Below are 18,519 nucleotides of genomic sequence, written 5' to 3'. Positions count from 1 at the left end.
CGATAATTACTGGTGAAGGTTTAAAGCTAAAATACGGTACCGGCTACTTTTTTTCAGTAAATAGGTAGATCGCCAATAAATAAAAATTGCTTGACATTGGATATAGCAGTTATTAAATCAAGCTTGTCTACTATGTTTTTTAAAATTACCAACTATTCCCTACATCTTGTCAATCTGATTGTGACCTATAAAGTTGACTGTAATTTCTTAGGAAACTTATTTTGGGAGTTAGACTAATAATCGAAGTGTTTTTGTATTTATTAATATATTTTGTTGGTTTGTTCATTATGACAATTATCAGTGGAGAGGTTTCAGAGTTCATAAAGGTGTGCTGCTTTGCTTGTATTTAAATTTGTTTGTCATTGTTGCCAGAGGTATAGCCTTCGTTACGTATAGCCAATCATCTATCGAGAAAGAGGGAAGAAATGCTGTCATAAGTTACGTAACGAGTGCGTTCGAAACCTTTTCTCTGAGTAAGTTGGCCCGTCTTCAAAAAAGGTCACTTTTACATTGTAAGTACCAAATTTATTCAACCTACGTAATGCAGAATGTAGTCAAAATTTATGTGTACATATAATGTGTATTCTGAATAACCGTTATATTTATGAAATGCATAGATAAAAAGTTATAGCGAAAAAACCGTGTTACAGAGGCCCTGAATCTCATAGTAGGTTTTTCATCAATCTTCAGCATAAATGAAACTTATACCACCCTTCCTCTCTCGGAGTGTTAAGTAACAGCTCGTAAATAATTGCAGCGTTAAACCCGGTGGGAACGAATGAGAATGTCTATGGATACCAGGTTCATCATCCCTTTCTTTTCATTATCGTGTCGAGGTATTTTCTCCTCCTCAACAAGGCGTCCTTTACCCGTAATCTTATCAACATGAGCCACGGGAGGTAATTAATGAAGGTGAGAGTATAAATCTAAGAAGGGTTGTTAAAGGTGAAGTTGAAATGTGGGAAGTTGAGAAGTTTGTTCCGGAGCTGAGGTGTGAGGACCACGTGAGTGAGAAGTTGAGGAGTGATCTGAGAAGTTTTAAGATCCGAATCAGAGTGGGTAAGAAGTTGAACAATGGGACTGGATTGAATTCAATATAGACTTTAGGCCAAAAGCGAAGCACTGGGACCTAAGAGAGGAAAACCTCAAAGCAGTTGCACTATGAACGGAGGTACAGTAAAGGGAGCGAATGGGGTTGCAGCTAGGGGGCCGAAGGCACGCTGCAAAGAACCCTAAGTAATGCCTACAGTTCGTCGCATGAGATGCACTAACCCTCTACTGGGAAAAATGAGAGCTAGATGCCTTATAAATTTAAAAAAAAATTATAACTTAAGAGGTGAGAAGTAGAGGGATGAGAATACATGCTTTAGAGAAAAAGAAAAGTTAATTAAGAAGTGAGAAAACGGAAAATGAGTTAAAACTGTTAGAGGAATATCGGACTTCTGCAGCAGTGAGAAGTGAGTTTAGAACTGTAGAAATGAATAGTTAGGTTAGAAGCCGAGATGTGTTTCAGGAAGTTTAGAACGAGAAGAGCTAATTTGGGTGTCTGGAATGAGAAGTATGACAGTGGGGACTAGGATGAACGTTGGGTGACTGAGGTGGGCCGCAATAAAGGTGAGGAGTGAGGAACAAAGTTGTGAGAAGAGTAAAAGTGATCTGGTAAGATTGGACAGCATGGATAGTAAGGGACAGAGTTTTGAAGGGAGAGAGAGAGAGAGAAAATGGACAGTTTAGAGGATTAGAATTGTAAAGCAGCCGTTGGATAATTAGGAAAATTACTTTGAAAGAAGTGTTGAACGTAAAGGGAAAGAAAGAAGTAACTGATCTCCTTTGGAGATGGTAGGGAAAATGTTCTCATTTCATGGATCATCGAGTGCAGGAAAATCGTAAGACGTAAGAAATGATTTAAAATTTTAGTGGCCATAAACTAGAGATAATGGCCTGTTTTCAGTGTATTTAACTTTGGAACAGCAAGGCCATTTGGTTCCAGAGGTGCAGTGGAATTCCAGCATTTTGAAAATATTTTAAGATGTAGAGCAATGAAAGTAAATATGGTCCAAATTACAATACTGACTTTGTGCGTACACTTTTATACGCAAGTGCACAAATACTTACGTACGCACACATATCTGCCTATCCTGTATGTATGCACAATTTTGACAAATTTTGCAAAACGTTAGACAACAGTTACTAGAGATCTATTAAATATGGAAATAAACATATATCTTGCTGAAAATATATTATAATGTAATGAACATGATACACCTAACTCAAGTCGTTCGGAATATCCGGAATCGTATGGTATAAACACTGCTAGTTTACTAATGAAAAATGTATCAGCATGATATTTGCTCTTATAAACATTTATGTAACTTAGTTGACTGCCTTTGGACATATTTTGTCTGCATGTCAAATAAATAATCCACTTTACGAGCGATTTAAGAAAAATGCCGTAACCTTTCTTGCTAAATTAATTGCGACAAACTTAGCATTATGGATATGTTAGTTCCACGCTCGTCATAACCTTAGTCCTGTACCCAAAAGATGTTCTGTCTAATCTACCTTCATCTACTGTCTGTATAATCTACCGCCACATACCAGTATGTTAAACCTGGTGATTTTCATCCATTAGATAGCATCTATGCCTCTGCATCACAATTTAGCATCATTTTTAGTAAGCGTGACTGTTATTAACCTTCCGAGTCATGGAGCTGTTAATACCTCCGTACCCTTCACCTGTAAAGTAATTGCCATTATCCCGCACGTAAAATGCTGGATGGATGGGGACATAGAGTAGACCCTTCCTCCTTTCCTCTTTGTTTACGCCACAATCCCAGCTAGTACATAGACATCATAAAAGAGGATTTTGCTGAGAAAAAAAAAAGGACAGAAGCTTCATCATAGGTAGAAAATATATAAAAAAAAGATTACACAGAAATGATTTAAAGGAACGATATTTATAACAGGCTAAAGAATGCAGAAATGAGACGCTCTCAGCAGTAAAATTTTGATTTTTTTTTTTTTTTAGTCTGGCATCGTATTGATAAACTGACCTTTGCAGCGATAGGAAATTAAAGACTGCCTGTTCGAGAAAAACTATGACAAAGAACAATTCGTTCGAGAAGACTATACATTGAATGACAATGAAAGGGACTCCCCCAGTTGACTTGACGAGAGCTGTTGAGCGGGATTCAGTCAGTAGGTCATTATTCTCCCCCCACTCTTAGGACATGGACAAAATCGACTAAAAGAGTGATGAAGATGGTACTACTAATGCTACTACTACTACTAGTATCATGATAATAACAAATATGCCTGTACTCTTAAAAGGTTTAATATGTTTAAATGTGTAACAGCTGAAATAAATAACAGTAAAATATATCACTGAAAAGCTAAAATTGTACATCTGTCGCTTGATTTTAGGCAAATACATCTTACAGCAAAACTTAGAAACTGTCGTTCTCGGCTAATTTCCAATCACCACCTTGGCGTTTATATTTTCCTTATACACTATTACGGTAAAATACCATTATTCAGTATGAAAGTTACATCAGAATCGGTGTTCGGACATGACAGCTATTTTTACACTGACTTCCAGAAAAATTAATAGTTATAATTTAAAAAAAGAAAAAAAAATAATAGATATCTGGAGTTCTCTCTGGGATAAAAAGTAATATATAATGAGTAACGTTTGAAAACCAGTCTATCGCTCTTTAACAAAGTCGAAGGTAAAAGTGACCATCTCTTCATTCCTATTCATTTTTATGAAGTATACATATATTTGTGTTTACTAAAATCAGCGCATCATTTTGACCTTATAGGTTTGTTATTTTGCTGTTTTGAACATATTGTGATAAGATGTAGATATTTAGCTTACAAATTACACCAAACTTAACCTCATATAGACTACACAGAGAAAATTATCGGTAAACTCAAACTCACTCAGCGACAATTTACGGGTTTTGGTTTGCCAAAAACTCAAGATATATAGCTACAGAATATGTTTTATATAATAGATTATTATTATTATTATTATCATTACAGTCACTATAACTACAATGAGCGTTTTGATGTGTCAAAATATAATTCATGAGAGTTGAACTTTTATTTCGCATTCATTGTAATCAATCCCCGTAGGCGGTTAGTGTCGTCAGTGCACCTTATGCGGTGCACTGTAGGCTTACGTAGGTTCTTTGCAGCGTGGCTTACTTTCCACCCTCTATTAACAGTAGATTCATAGTGCAGCGCGAGGTTTTCCACTCGTACACCTTTTCAAACATTTCTGCTAACAGTATTACTTTCAGCGCTGAATAATCTCATAGCTCCCAGCTCTTGGTCTTCGGCCTAAATTCTATATTCAATTCAATTCGTAATCAATAGTGTTCACGTCCAAGGACAACGACGGTAAGAACCATGGTCTTAAAGAACAGGGTCTAACTAAACCGGTTACATTTTTACTACAGCAACATTTCTTGGATATCGAAACCAAAAATGTCGAAAGTTCATAGTTCGCATTCGTCTAAATGTTAGGGCCATTTTCATAAGCTCGTAAACTAAATACCATTTGGGTTTATCCTTCAAAGCACTCGGTGCACTGTAAGACGAGTTCATTATTAATCTGGAAAATGCTGAATAATGATCAGTTTTAAGATTATCAGGTCGTTAGATAAAAAAGCAGAATAATATTGTATTTTCATGCTAACAATTGATTCTAGGGCAACTGCTAAGTTTTCCTCCTGTTACACCATTCAGTCCTTTTCCCTGTCACTTGCCGTTTCAGTGCCGAATGACCTCTCAGATCCCAGCGCTAGTCCTCTGGCCTAAATTTTATAGACTGTCCTCGATCAGACCTAAAAATCCCGCTCGCGCAGGTGCGCATACTCAAAGCATTGCAACGTATTCTTTAGAATGAAAAAGTGCGCGGATACGTTAGCAACCGTGATAGGAGAGAATAAAGCCAGCAATGGCATTCTATTGACATTGGGACCGCGCTAGTGACTTCCAGTCAAGCAATCTTTGCTTATGACGATATCCCATTTGCACTGAACTCACCCAAATATGGTTAAGATTAGTCTTAATCGGCGACCACTTTTTAGGACTGCGCTTCAAGTCTGGGTACGTGTCTGCAACACTGCAAATATCGGAGAATGGAAATTAGCGCTTGAATGTATACTGGTCTTGAGCTAGATAATGATATCATCGCAGAGAGAAGCGTTAACGGCACCTTAGGTTAAATAACGTTGTGCTTGTCGACTTAAGCAGTCAGCTATGTGCCTAGTAGTGAGCCGACTGTTGTTGGTGACTTTCACTTCAATTTTCAAATCAAATTTGAATGGGAATATATCTGTTGTCCATAGTGAACAAACTTGAAGAATAATAGAAGTATAACTTGACAAATAAGATGGCATACCATACAGATTTCCAGATAGATCACAGACAACCGAAGGAAGTTTTGGACGATTTACTTTTATTTTTCTTCCTTTTTTTACTCATCACCTAATCTTCCATGATGTATTTTATTTCTTTACTTTTCACTTAAGAACTATTCAGACTCACACCCTGGTTTTTTTGTAATCAAAAAGTTCCTTACTGGAAACAAGAAAATTTTAATTGATTCAATTTTCATCAATAAGTTTACAAGATCTTAGGGGCATATCTTTTAATATGCCTATGAATCTGCAGGGTAAAATATTTTTTCGTGTAAGACAGAAGGATTTATGAATGAAGAGAAGTGTGTGTTTAGACAAGGAGGAGAGAGTGTGGGTGGGTAGTGTTAGAAGCTTTGGAGTGAAGGGAAAAGTTAAGTATATCCTAGTTTTACCAAACCACTGAGCTGATTTAACAGCTCTCCTAGGGCTGGCCCGAAGGATTAGATATTTTTACGTGACTAGGAACCAATTGGTTATCTAGCAACGGGACCTACAGCTTATTGTGGGATCCGAACCACATTGTGTCGAGAAATGAATTTCTATCACCAGAAATAAATTCCTCTGGTTCCGCGTTGGCCGAGCCGAGAATCGAACTTCGGACCTGGAGTGAAGGGAAAATCGGTTCCAGAAACTTATGATAAAAATGAGTAGGTACCATGAATGGGATGTAGAGAATATCTGGTTGGTACCTTAAATTCCAGAGAATGGTTAATTTTTCATGAAAACTAAATTAAATTTGCAATGAAACGTTGGATGTGAAGATGAGAAAGCAGCATGTTTAGAGTAGAACTGGATCTGAGAAATGGTGTGATATTTCTCAGTGTCTCGTTGATGTTTTTAATGCTCTTATGAATGGCAAGATGCCAGATATCGGGGAAAGATCAGGTTTATATAGAGGTGCAAATTTTGGGGCAAACTATGAATGAGTGGAGAGGGACCTCGTGGTATAAGAGAATATGATTTTGTTAGTTGGTTGTGTAAAAGGGAGGGGAAGGATATTGTTGGCTGAGACAAAGTGCTCAACAAGCGAATATTAATCAGATGAAGGTGTGAATGTCATTAATAACAACCAATATGGTAAAAGGGGGGAAGTGGTCGATCCATACGGGTGTTTGGAAATGAATTAATGGATAATGAAGTTGTGAGAGAAGTGAATCACAGAATATAGGTGATGCAAGGAAGGTTGCAGGTGCTAGCAAAAAATAGACTCGCCTACTGAACCTATAGTGTTAAAGAACGTATCAGGGGGTGAATTGTCTGTTGTCAAGGAATGTAGTGTTCGCGTTAAATTCAGATGAGAGGACAAATTTGGAGCTGAGAGTAGTTGGGAAAATAGTAGATGTAGAATAAATCGGGTTGAAAGCATGAGAAATGTAGTGTGCTTCCCAGAAATGGTCAGTGGTTAAAAGATGAAGTCATGCTTTTAGTGGCAAGGTCACACTGCGGGAATGGAGGACGTAAGATTGGTGGAGTTTTTTGACAAAGAAAGTGCTGACAAATAATATCGTCTTTTTATTTTAATAAAGAAGTCAATATTTTGATAAAATGCCGAGTGATAAATTCTAGAACTGCAAGTACTGCAGAACTTCGGCTATTTTAAAATGTATTCCTTGTTATAATATCAGAGTGGACGCTAGTTCTGAAAGTATGGAAACAATGAAGGCACTAATAGCTAATAGTATATTTTTTATATACAATCTCTTTTCCCTCTATTCTATTCAAGCCAACTGTAAAGTACAAATACTATTTGGATCTTTCCTAGATAGTGACCCCAAGGGTTTTCGGTGGTCGTTATATAGGATTTAGTGTCTTTTATCTGTTTTTTCCGGTAATCCCCGACGGGCTTGTACTGAACACGCCGCAAAAGTGGATAATTGGCTACCGGATTAAATCACTTCAGGGGATCACTATTTTCCTCTTCAACAATCTCATTTCTTAATCGAATTTGCAACCGATTCAGGTCGACAATTAAAAAAATTAAACAACTTCGAGAAAGCAGTGTGAAGGTATCGTGTTTTATTTATTTATTTTTTTTTAGGTGGAATACATTTGTGAAAACTTTTCCACGTGATACAATTAACATTTCTCTCTCTCCTGACATCCTCCACATGTTAATCTGGCACCATATGGTGGAACTAGAGCCGTCTGTAAACGCTACGTGTATTACAACACGTAGTGCCCTTCTACCCTTTATTTAGACCTGAAAATCGACGAACGACCTGGAGAAATAGACCCATGCCCCGTGCTCGTGCCCAGCAACGCCTTCAAGTACCCCCTCTCGTCGCCGCGACACGAACCTGTCCGACCACTAAATAACATTTTTGCTTCTCCGCTGCATTCATCTCCTTTCATTTATTCATCTCCGTTCATTTTCCGTCTCCCATGACAAGGTCGTATTGAGGAGATACTGTCTCTTAAGTCGGGACGATTTGACCAACACCCGAGAGATTTCTTCTTCACCTCATCCTGTGAAGGATCAGTTGGTCGACCCATTAATTCTTTTCGTAGTTCATGGATTCTTCTCATTGTTAGAGGCAAGAGGGAGCAGCGTGAAGTAGGTACGAATTTAGTGCCCGTACACAAAAAAATACGGCCGGTTTTAATGTTAGAGGTAAACAATGCGGGACTTTTCTTTTTTACAGTTCATCGTCAAGGTTGAGAGAGAGAGAGTGGATGTGTACGTGTGTGTGTAAGCAACTATACGTTTTAGCGCCACGTTATAATTAAAAAGCTTATGAATTCATAGATTATTCGAAGAAAACTTGTTTATTCCGACATACGCTCGGATGATAAGCTGCAAAGAGTGTTAACGGTATTCAGAATTTCATTTTCACTCGGCCCCAAATACTACATACATGTCCCGGGCTTGCCGAGAGAAACCTGTTTCCGAAATTAGTATGACCAGTGGTCGCGCCATTGTGACTCACAGATCATGGCGAGCGTTAGCTTTCAAATTATTTTTTCCGACGTGAATCAGTTCTCTTGAGACGGGTTTGCGGTCTTTTTGATGAGCCACAGAGGAGGGAAGGACTAGTGAAGAGACGCTCGAGGCTGGAAGCTACCCAAAAACCACCTTTCCGTGTGAGTGGAAAGCTTGTTTAAAAAAAAAACAAAAAAAACATGCATTATTCACAGCAGAGCGCCCCCCCTTTCGAAAATGCATAAGTAGGGAAATAAAACCAAGTTTTTGAAAGTTGAATGAATGGCGTAATTTACTTTGAAAATATTTTCAGTAAAACAGAAAGTGGCTTTTGCAGGTCCCTTCGTGTTCTTTGAATGGAAATGATGCCAAGTAGGTGTCCTTGTCATCATCATCATCATCATAACTTACAAGAATATTTTTGGAGAATCATCTGGGCCATCAGGCAGTCCCCACATATTTGTCGGTTACGCTGCTAATGTACTTGAATGGGCTATTCTTCCGGTTATAATTATTTTTAATAGATTCGTCCTTAACCATTTAAATGTCTAGAAAAGTTTTAACAGCTTGGCATTCTTGTGGTAGCTTATTCAATAGTCATAGTAAAAAATAATCCCATGGCCTAAATTCATATATATATATATATAATATATATATATATATATATATATATATATATATATATGTATATATATGTGTGTGTGTGTGTGTGTGTGGTGTGTGTGTATGCTTGAAATCATCAGGACTAGTGGTGTACATAGGAAAGTTTGCACAGGAAATTAAACATTCTCTATAAACCCTGACCGTGTTTCGCCTTTCCTCTTATCATAGAAATACCGGTTGAGTTTCGTATACGTGTCTTATTTTTCCTGTGGTGAGTCTACATATTCGTATATGCCTATATATGTAATATATATATATATATATATATATATATATATATATATATATACATATATGTGTGTGTGTGTATGTATGTATGTATGTAGATTTACCAGAGGGAACATGGGCATATTGTTGCGTCGATGGCATTTGTGAGGTGAAGTCTGAACTCAAAATTCATATTCTTAACTGGACAGGGTAATGGAAATTATATAAAATTCACTACCTTTGATTCAGATAAAGTAGTAGAACCAAAATAAGTATACCCCGTAATATCACAGGGATAAGGTTCTCACAGTGATATGAAAGCAACAAATCTTTTAAATAAAAACTGGTCAGAAACTAGGAAAAAAAGGTTAAGGGTCTCAGGAAACCTGTTATCCGTTTCAGACTATTTCCTCAATAACGAAGATTCCCCATTTAAGAAGACAGCTTTAGATGTCTTTAGGTTCAAGAGAGATTCCGTCTGAACGTATCACTATGATCCATAAAGGCACAACAAAGTTTTTGTTGCTGTCGTTCAATTGCCAGTTCGCTTCTGATGGATATTTTCATTTACTCATACTTTAATGAAGTCAGAAGGCTCTCTCTCTCTCTCTCTCTCTCTCTCTCTCTCTCTCTCTCTCTCTCTCTCTCTCTCTCTCTCAGATCCTGACTACGGTATGAAGCTCCTATTTTGATTGTGCGTAGACGTGATATAGGCTGAAAGAAATGTATAGATGATTTCTTGAAGGAGAGAAAGCTATATTTTCCTACACTCGTGACACCCAAGTGAAAGGTCAGGATGTTCAGAAATGGCAAGAGCAAAGAGTTACTGTTTCTGAGCGACTTGAAAGATGAAGAGCAAGGAATGGGGCAGAGCTTGTGGGAAGGAGACTGCAGAGACAGTGCAAGAATACAAATGCATTCATTCAAACATTGTGGAGGTAAAATTGAGTGTGGCAAGAGAAAAAGTTTTTATAAGGGGTGTGAGAGTGAAAGAAAGTTTCTAGGTGAGCTTGGTGAATGGGAAAGGTTGGTTGGGTTGGTAATTTGAGTGAAAAGGTTGGTGATTTGACATAGAAAGGAGAGAATTTTGAAGGAGTGTGTTCAGAGAGGGGCAAGATCGTCGGAAATATCTGGTTCCCCAAGAAAATTCACAAATAGATAACAAAATGGTTAGGGAAACTTTTGTTAAATCATGTGTTAGTACAGAGTAGGTTGAAAGTGACGTTGGATCTAATGGTGGGAAGACGACTGGATTCATATATATCTGGTTAATAATATTTGCAGAAAAATTGTGTTTGGAATGTATAGTATCTTTATTTGTAGAGGAAGACTTCTGAGTGTGGCTATATATGTCAGTAAGAAACCGTGGATATGATAAAAGGACATTATAAAACTAGAAAACGGAGGAGAAATGGGATCGGGTTAGATACTTAATTAGGAGTTCATGATATATAGATATTGCATATCTAATATATATATATATATATATATATAATATTATTAATATCTATATTATATGCAATATATATAATTATACTAATCCTTATAATATATCTATATATATATGTTATATATATATATATATATATATAATAAATATATGTTATGAACTCTTGCTTGACTCTAGTTAATAGGATGGTCTAAATCTCTCATAGTACGAATAATGCATTCGATATTTGCCCAGTTCTCACAGAATATTGATGTTGCTTGAGACGTTGTGAAAAAGATTTACCGGTCTGTCCGTAATAGACTTTATCACACTTTTTGCAAGGAATTTCATATATTCGTACATATGAGAGATTTAGACCATCCTATTAACTGGAGTCAAGCAAGAGCCTTAATCCCATGTAATGGCACAGTTAAAAGGAATATCATTGAATCTTGTTTCATCAAGTCAAATAATAGAAATGTTCTAAATATAAGTCTTGGTTTATTTAAACTTGATGCTTTCATTATGAAAAAAGTTGTAGATAAATATAAGCAACAAAATTAATATATTCAGTTTTTACATGTTTTGGACTGTAAAGATACTTTGTAGTTTCGGTTAGGTTTGTGACCGTGTGATATCCGATAATCCTGGATTATCTCTTTTAATTTTTACCCTTTTGAGGCCTTTTGTACCTGAGACCTTTATCTCCAATTGTACTTCATTAACTCCTTGACGATGTCTGAGTAAAGACGAAAGCGCTTGGATTTCTGACTATTATTTTCCTGTGGTATTCGCTTATATATATATATATATATTATATATATATATATATATATATATATTATATATATATTTATATATATAGTATATATATATATATCTATATATATATATATATATATATACATGTGTATCATATAGTATATAGTATATATATATATATATATATATATATATATATATATATACACATGTATATATATATATATATATATATATATATATATATATACACACATATATATGTGTATACGTATATATATATATATATATATATAGATATATTATATATATATATATATTTAATGCATATACATAACTTATATATATATTAGATATTATTATATATATATATAAATAATTAAATAATAATAATGGTTATCATAACACCTACTTAAGTATCTAACCTGATCCAATTTCTTTACGTTTTCTAGTTGATAATGTACTGATTATCATATATATATCTATATAATACATATATATAATTATATAAATATATATATATATAAATATATTCCCCCTCTCCTGACGAAAGAAAACTTAGATTTTGTTTCAACCATGACCCGACATGACTCAAAGTACTTAAAATTTTTCAGCCACCGTATCTAGGCCATTCAGACGATACCTCCCACGTCTGCGGCGTCTTCATTTTTTTTTTTTCCTTTCGGTTCTCCCAAGTTGAAATTTCATAAGACCAGTAATGGTTCCCATGAATTCCTGTTTCCTCTGCATCTTCTTTAATCTTTGATGATACAGGCACACACGCTAACACCAGCACGCCATCTCAAACTATGTAAAGTATAGATATACACAAGTTACTAGGACGTGTTGCAAGATGCATCGATAACATCGGCAAGTATTATTACACAAGCAGAATTAGGGAGAGATCGTAACGCCATCTGGCATATTCAAAGACGGTCGTGAGAATATTGTTTATGGCAGATAAAACATGACAGAAACATGTCGTTAAAACGCAGGCAAACGAGTAGTATGCGCGTAGGGAGGTAAAATACGTGGAAAAGATACGGTAAACCCCCAGTAAATTCAAAGTATTCGTGCAGGAATATGAATAACTTTTACGTGCATGATCGTGTATGCAGTTTGCTTGTAAACGAACACAGAGATACGATGTTTTACATGTATATTTCCTTATACACTGTGCGTTATATTTGTGCATTTGTGTTTGTGTGTTTTGTTCATTTTCTGTATCATTAATTACTTTGTTTACAGCTGAACAAGTGCCCCAACATGGTGCCAATTTTTTAAAGAGAAATTGCTGGTCTAGTATTCAAAGCAATAATCAGATGTATGGAAATCAAAGCAATTATCAGATGTATGGAAATCAAAGCAATAATCAGATGTATGGAAAATGAAGATGCACAGAATATGTGTTCATTTGACTTTAGGTGAATTTAGCAAGTAATCCTGTATTTAGGTTCTATTCTTGCCAGGTTTTCTCCAGACATATTCTCGAAAGCAACTTCCTGTGCTTCACCATACACAAATGTAAAAAGCCTAAATTCCGCGTTGTTTTTGCGTAATATACTAATTTGTGGACAGCCTATTAAAATAAAAACCCATCATTCTTTTTTCCATGTACCTCCGAGTTCATTCACGCCATCTTGTCGTTCGTTGGGTAAGACAGAGAGAGGAAAGTGGTACTTTTATTACTGACAGAAGATTAGATTGCGGCAAAATATAAATGTCCATTAACATCAGCATCCCTTATACCTCAGTCACGTTCATGCTGAACGATGTCCAATGATAGAGTTCGTGGAAATGTTATCTCAGGGAAGAGTCAACTCCGATCTTTCTTTGCAACTTCCTTTTCAGCAATTTTCTCCGCTTTGCTACGTTCGGATATTTTAGCTGAAAAAATGGGATCGACCAAAGAGCATCAGTGTAGGAAAATTAGTTACCATCCGACAACAAAATTGAAGAGAGAGGGAAATGGATGCAATGCGAAGTATAAACAATCTTGTAACAAAATTGCATTGTACATAGACTTTTTTTTTTACAATACGTTTTCAAAAATTAGATAAAACTCATGGTTGTGAAAACATTAAAGTGAATGAGAAAGTTGGTTTTCATGAATCTCGTCAATCTGGGTGAAACGTTTAAAGGTTTCGATATATAATTTGCGAGTATACAATAAAAGGTATTGAAAATATGAACAAAAAATCTCGACAAAATTTCAGTATATAGAAAACTGAAATTAAGATATAAAAAAAAAGTCACGCGGGAACTACCAGATAACCCCAAATGAGAGTAAGATGGAATTCCAGAAAATTCATCTAAAAAATATATATAATCAATAGTTTTTGTTACGGAAATTAATAAAATGAAATAGGAAAAATAACAAAGATAATCGGCGTGAAATAACTTAGAAAATAGGCCAGGGTAAGAAATCCCTGGAACAATTATCATCATTTTCCAAAATTTTGAAAAAAAAGAAATGTACCAAAACGCGAGAATTCAGATTTGCAGAAATTATTTTTGAAAATCAAACAAAGATTTTTGGATGAAAATTGAGAAGAGCGATTATTGATGATCGTATTTTTTTTATCAAAGGAACTTTCAGAGTTAAAAAAAAAAAATAATGGTAAAACTTGCAGATTTAAAAAAAATCAAGACTGAAGTAGAATTTCATGAAATGAAAACCAAAAGAGAGAAAACAAACTTCCAGAAGTAAGAAACCAAAAATATATATCGGATTTCTGATCAACAAATGTTCCAGATTTTAAAGAAAAAGCAAGAAAATGGCACGAGTAGAAGTTCATTAAAGCAAAGCAAAACAAGAGTGAAAAAACATGATAAAATGAGGTTTCCCACGTGGAAAACCCCCAAACGTGTCAGAATTTCGATTCAAGGAAAATGCCGCGGTCTTCCAATAAAAGACGAAAAAGCGAAACTACCGTTATTATTTCATCACACCAGGATATAGAGATTCGTGGTAACCGTAGCACGCGAAATACACATAATAAGCAACGAGTACCCGTTGAATGTAACCTCCACCCCTGAGGGAGTCAAGTCCTGAGGCAAATTCCCTACGGATCCTCCCCTGAAGGTGGTAGTACTAGGTCGCTTCAGGTTAGAGGGGCTAGGTCACGTGATCAGAGAAGATTTAAAAAAAAAATTATGGGAATATTGTCAGTAAGGGTTGCTTCTCAACCACCAACCAAGGTTATACATTGCATTAACCCTTTGGGTTACCCATGATCGGTCCATAAAAGATGTGTACGAACAACTTTAGTTGGGGAATTGATCGTCAGATAATTGATGGTTTGAGGACTCCAGGTGAGGGTTTAATTTGTCATTCCATAGATCAAGTTGAGGACCGTTTATGAAAACCAAACGGCCTGAATCGTAACCATTGCTGGCTTTTTCATTTTCAGTCATCAGTACTTTACTTACGCGTTTGTGTTTTCTACTCTTGACTGGTTACCAGAAGATAATGACGATGGACATGTAAACAATTTTAATTACTTGTTCCGAATTAAAAAATCCATGTTACTTCTTAACTAATAGAGATCGTTAGCCATTTTGTGAAGCATTGTTAAGTCGTTCCATGTGATACTGAACTAAGCTGTTTTGTAAATATTTCTTAAAGTAAATGATCAGTGATTAACCAAAAGTAAAATGCAGTAAGCATTATTTAATGGTTATTTCTCTGAAAAGAGAATAATCAGGATGTCACAATCGTTCTTTGTAGTAAATGGTAAATAAGAGGCCAAAAGTGATTGACAGTGCTATGTTTTGTGATGAAACCTTGGTAACCAAGAACCAAAGGTTACGTATGTTAGAATCATCCAAAGCTCGGGGTTTTCAAAAGTCATCAGCCACTTCTTGGACGTCTAAATGATGTTTACTGCTAAGCATATCACAACAGAATCTTGACTAGGTCGTCTTCTCTGATAACATATTGTAAAGTGCGTCATTCTTTAGGCGCCGATAGCAACTAGCAATGATGGACAATTACGTTCTTTCTGGAGTGTAGTTAGCTTTGATTCTTAGTGAATGACAGACTGTTACCTTGGTCTATCGGTGGTTCCCCGAGCCGTATTATCCCACAGCTGTAATAATCATATGCGCCATGGTTAGAATTCATCTAGCATGAAGACGTATGCAGCTATTCGGTAACTTAAGTTCAGATAGTTAAATAAACAAAAAACAAACAAGCATATACGATGAAAACATTACCAGAAGACAATGGAACGAGCATCGTTTGTATTGCAGACAGACCAGATAACCAATTGAACATTTAAGAAGATAATTGATGAATAGATTCAAGGCAGCTACAGACTTCATTGCTTTAGAAGATGATATTCGAAACTTGAAATGATTATTTGCCCCAGATTTAACGCAATATAGCAAGCCGTCAATTAAAGACTAGGTAAAAAATAAGGAAAGAAAATGGAAACGCAAAATCCCGTTGCTGAATAACCACTGGTTCCATGCAACGTAAAAACACCATACAAACAAACAAACAAAGGGGAAAAAGCCGTCAAAACAAAGGAAAGAATCGGTAAACGATACCGAGAGGAACAAAGAGCAGAAGACATTGCATCACAAAGGCTATTACGCAAGGACGGTGGATACACGACCTGAATCTTAAATGTCACGTAAACGGGAAAATGACGGGAATGAAAAAAAAGAAAAAAACGGATGCATCCTGAATCATCTTTCCATTGTATGCAAATGGAAAGAGTAGATGTTCTCTCCCACGCTTTGGTAGACGGCGTTCTCTCTCTCTCCTTGCGTTTGCTCGTTCTCCTTCGCTTAGTTTCTGTCTTCCCCCATTTATCGTCAGTTTTGAATCTGAATGTGAACCTTCTGTGTAACCCACTGCAATTTATTTTTAGTCGCTCTTTGATCATTCCCCCATTATCTACGTGTCAATAGGTTCTTTCTCATCAAATTGCTTTTTGGAAGGTTTGCGATGTCTTATTCGAAGTCGGAATGCATTCTTATGCAAAACAAAACAAACAAAAAACCCGTTCATTCGACCACAGTTAATACCAAGCAGAGCTCCCTTGTGAACAAAAAAAAAAAAAAAAAAAAAAGGAAAACTGTAAGATCTCACGAGTGAAATGACCTGCAGAAAGACTCCTGTTCCTACCGAGCCAAAATCACGGGATCGACACTTGTGATTTCCAGATTTGCATGCACTGATTCATACGCTGTCATCGTTGTTTACCTATTTCGGATTGTTGAACCATTACAGTGATGCAACGTGGCAAGACTATACAGCTACTTATAATAAATGTAATAAGGCTCATTTTCTGCTTGGGAGAACGTTTCGCACCTTCATGGTAACGTTGCAGTTGAATGGCATAAATCTGTCGTTATATGACAACAAGGCGAGACAAATTTGTAGTTAAGTTAAATGCAGGTTATGAAGGTGAGAACCTGTCTTCTGCTTGAAAGGAAACACATGACGAAGTTGGGCAAGGTATACCTGTACCTACAGTAGATGTACGTTTGCCTTTCATTTGCATGGAAACTAACTGTTACATTCTAATCTGACTGTGCACTGACAGCTATAACGAGTAAATGACTATTTTGTATTGTTAACAAAGCATTTCGTTTTGCAACCGGCAACATTCTCCATAAGAAATGAACCATTGTTATAACTATACCTTAAGGGCCAATTATACGGTCTTCAATCCAGATTTGTTTTTCTCCTTTAGGTCGGAAATCCCATCTGTCACGCCCGCTATTTTAAACCCTATGTTTAAAAGACAAGAATTATTGTTAAAACTCCATCTTACGTTACAAATGTTAATCTGGTATTGTTCATTGTCAGTTTCCGTTTATTCTGAAACATACTATACACATTACCTTGTGGGAAAAGGTGAACGTTTATTTTGCATTCCGTGTTACCGATGTGTACTTACATATAGTGGGAGAAAGAGAGAGAGAGAGAGAGAGAGAGAGAGAGAGAGAGAGAGAGAGAGAGAGAGAGAGAGAGAGAGTATGTGAGTGTAATTAAAGGGTAACAAATATACGCAACGTTTTAACCTTCACATTACTTGATTTCACACTTACATTTCCCTATCTAAGAGCTTCTCTTATTTATTTTTTTTTCTGCGACGCCATTTTAAAGAAAACAATCAATCGAGCTTTTTCTAACTTGTGACTGCAGAAAAGTACGTGAGATTAAAACATACGTGAAAGGAACCTTGAACATGTAAGACAGATTTATATATATATATATATATATATATATATATATATATATATATATATATATATATATTGTGTGTGTGTGTGTTTGTGTGTGTATGTGTTTGTATATATATACATATATATTCTTAAATGGCCTATGACTGGTAATTAATTTGAGTTCCGATTATTTCAATTTTACCAAGAGGAACTTGCAGACAGACAGGCAATTACAGCGAGATGGGAGAAACAAAAACATGCTCATGAAGGGACTTGGAGGTGTTAGAAGCGAAGCTAAACAAACTGTAATTTTTGTTTATTAACACCGATTCCGTCTCGTTAATTATCTGTACATAGCGCCTCAGTGGCGTGATCGGTATGGTCTTGGCCTGTCACCTCGGTGGCCACGAGTTCAGACGATTCTCGGGCATTCATTTGAGGTGTGAGAGATGAGTATTTCTGGTGATAGAAGTTCACTCTCGACGTGGTTCGGAAGTCACGTGAAGCCGTTGGTCCCGTTGCTGAATAACCACTGGTTCCATGCAACGTAAAAACACCATAATAACAAACAAACAAACAATTATCTGTACATATATATGAGTAAAGGTATTTATAAAATTAAGAACCTAGCTTATTATATGTTGTACCATGTAATGAAATTGTAACTTCGGACATGACTTACATTTCAATATAATTTAGCGGCATTCCCTTAGGTTCTTCAATGACAAAAAAGAAAAACTATATGAAAGCAAACACAATTTAAAGAAACCTCCAGATGGAGCTAGCATCGGGGGATACATCCATAATGTAACCCTTGCTACCTAACGAAGATTGTGTCACGGTAGGTCAGGTTGGGTTAGGATAGGTTAGGTTAGGTCACTATAGGAAACATCCAAACATTCTTGCCAGACGTTTACCCACTTTTA

This window comes from Macrobrachium nipponense, chromosome 4, assembly GCF_015104395.2.
Source record: "Macrobrachium nipponense isolate FS-2020 chromosome 4, ASM1510439v2, whole genome shotgun sequence".
NCBI classification, from domain to species: Eukaryota; Metazoa; Arthropoda; class Malacostraca; order Decapoda; family Palaemonidae; genus Macrobrachium; species Macrobrachium nipponense.
This window is presented reverse-complemented; position numbering follows the sequence as displayed.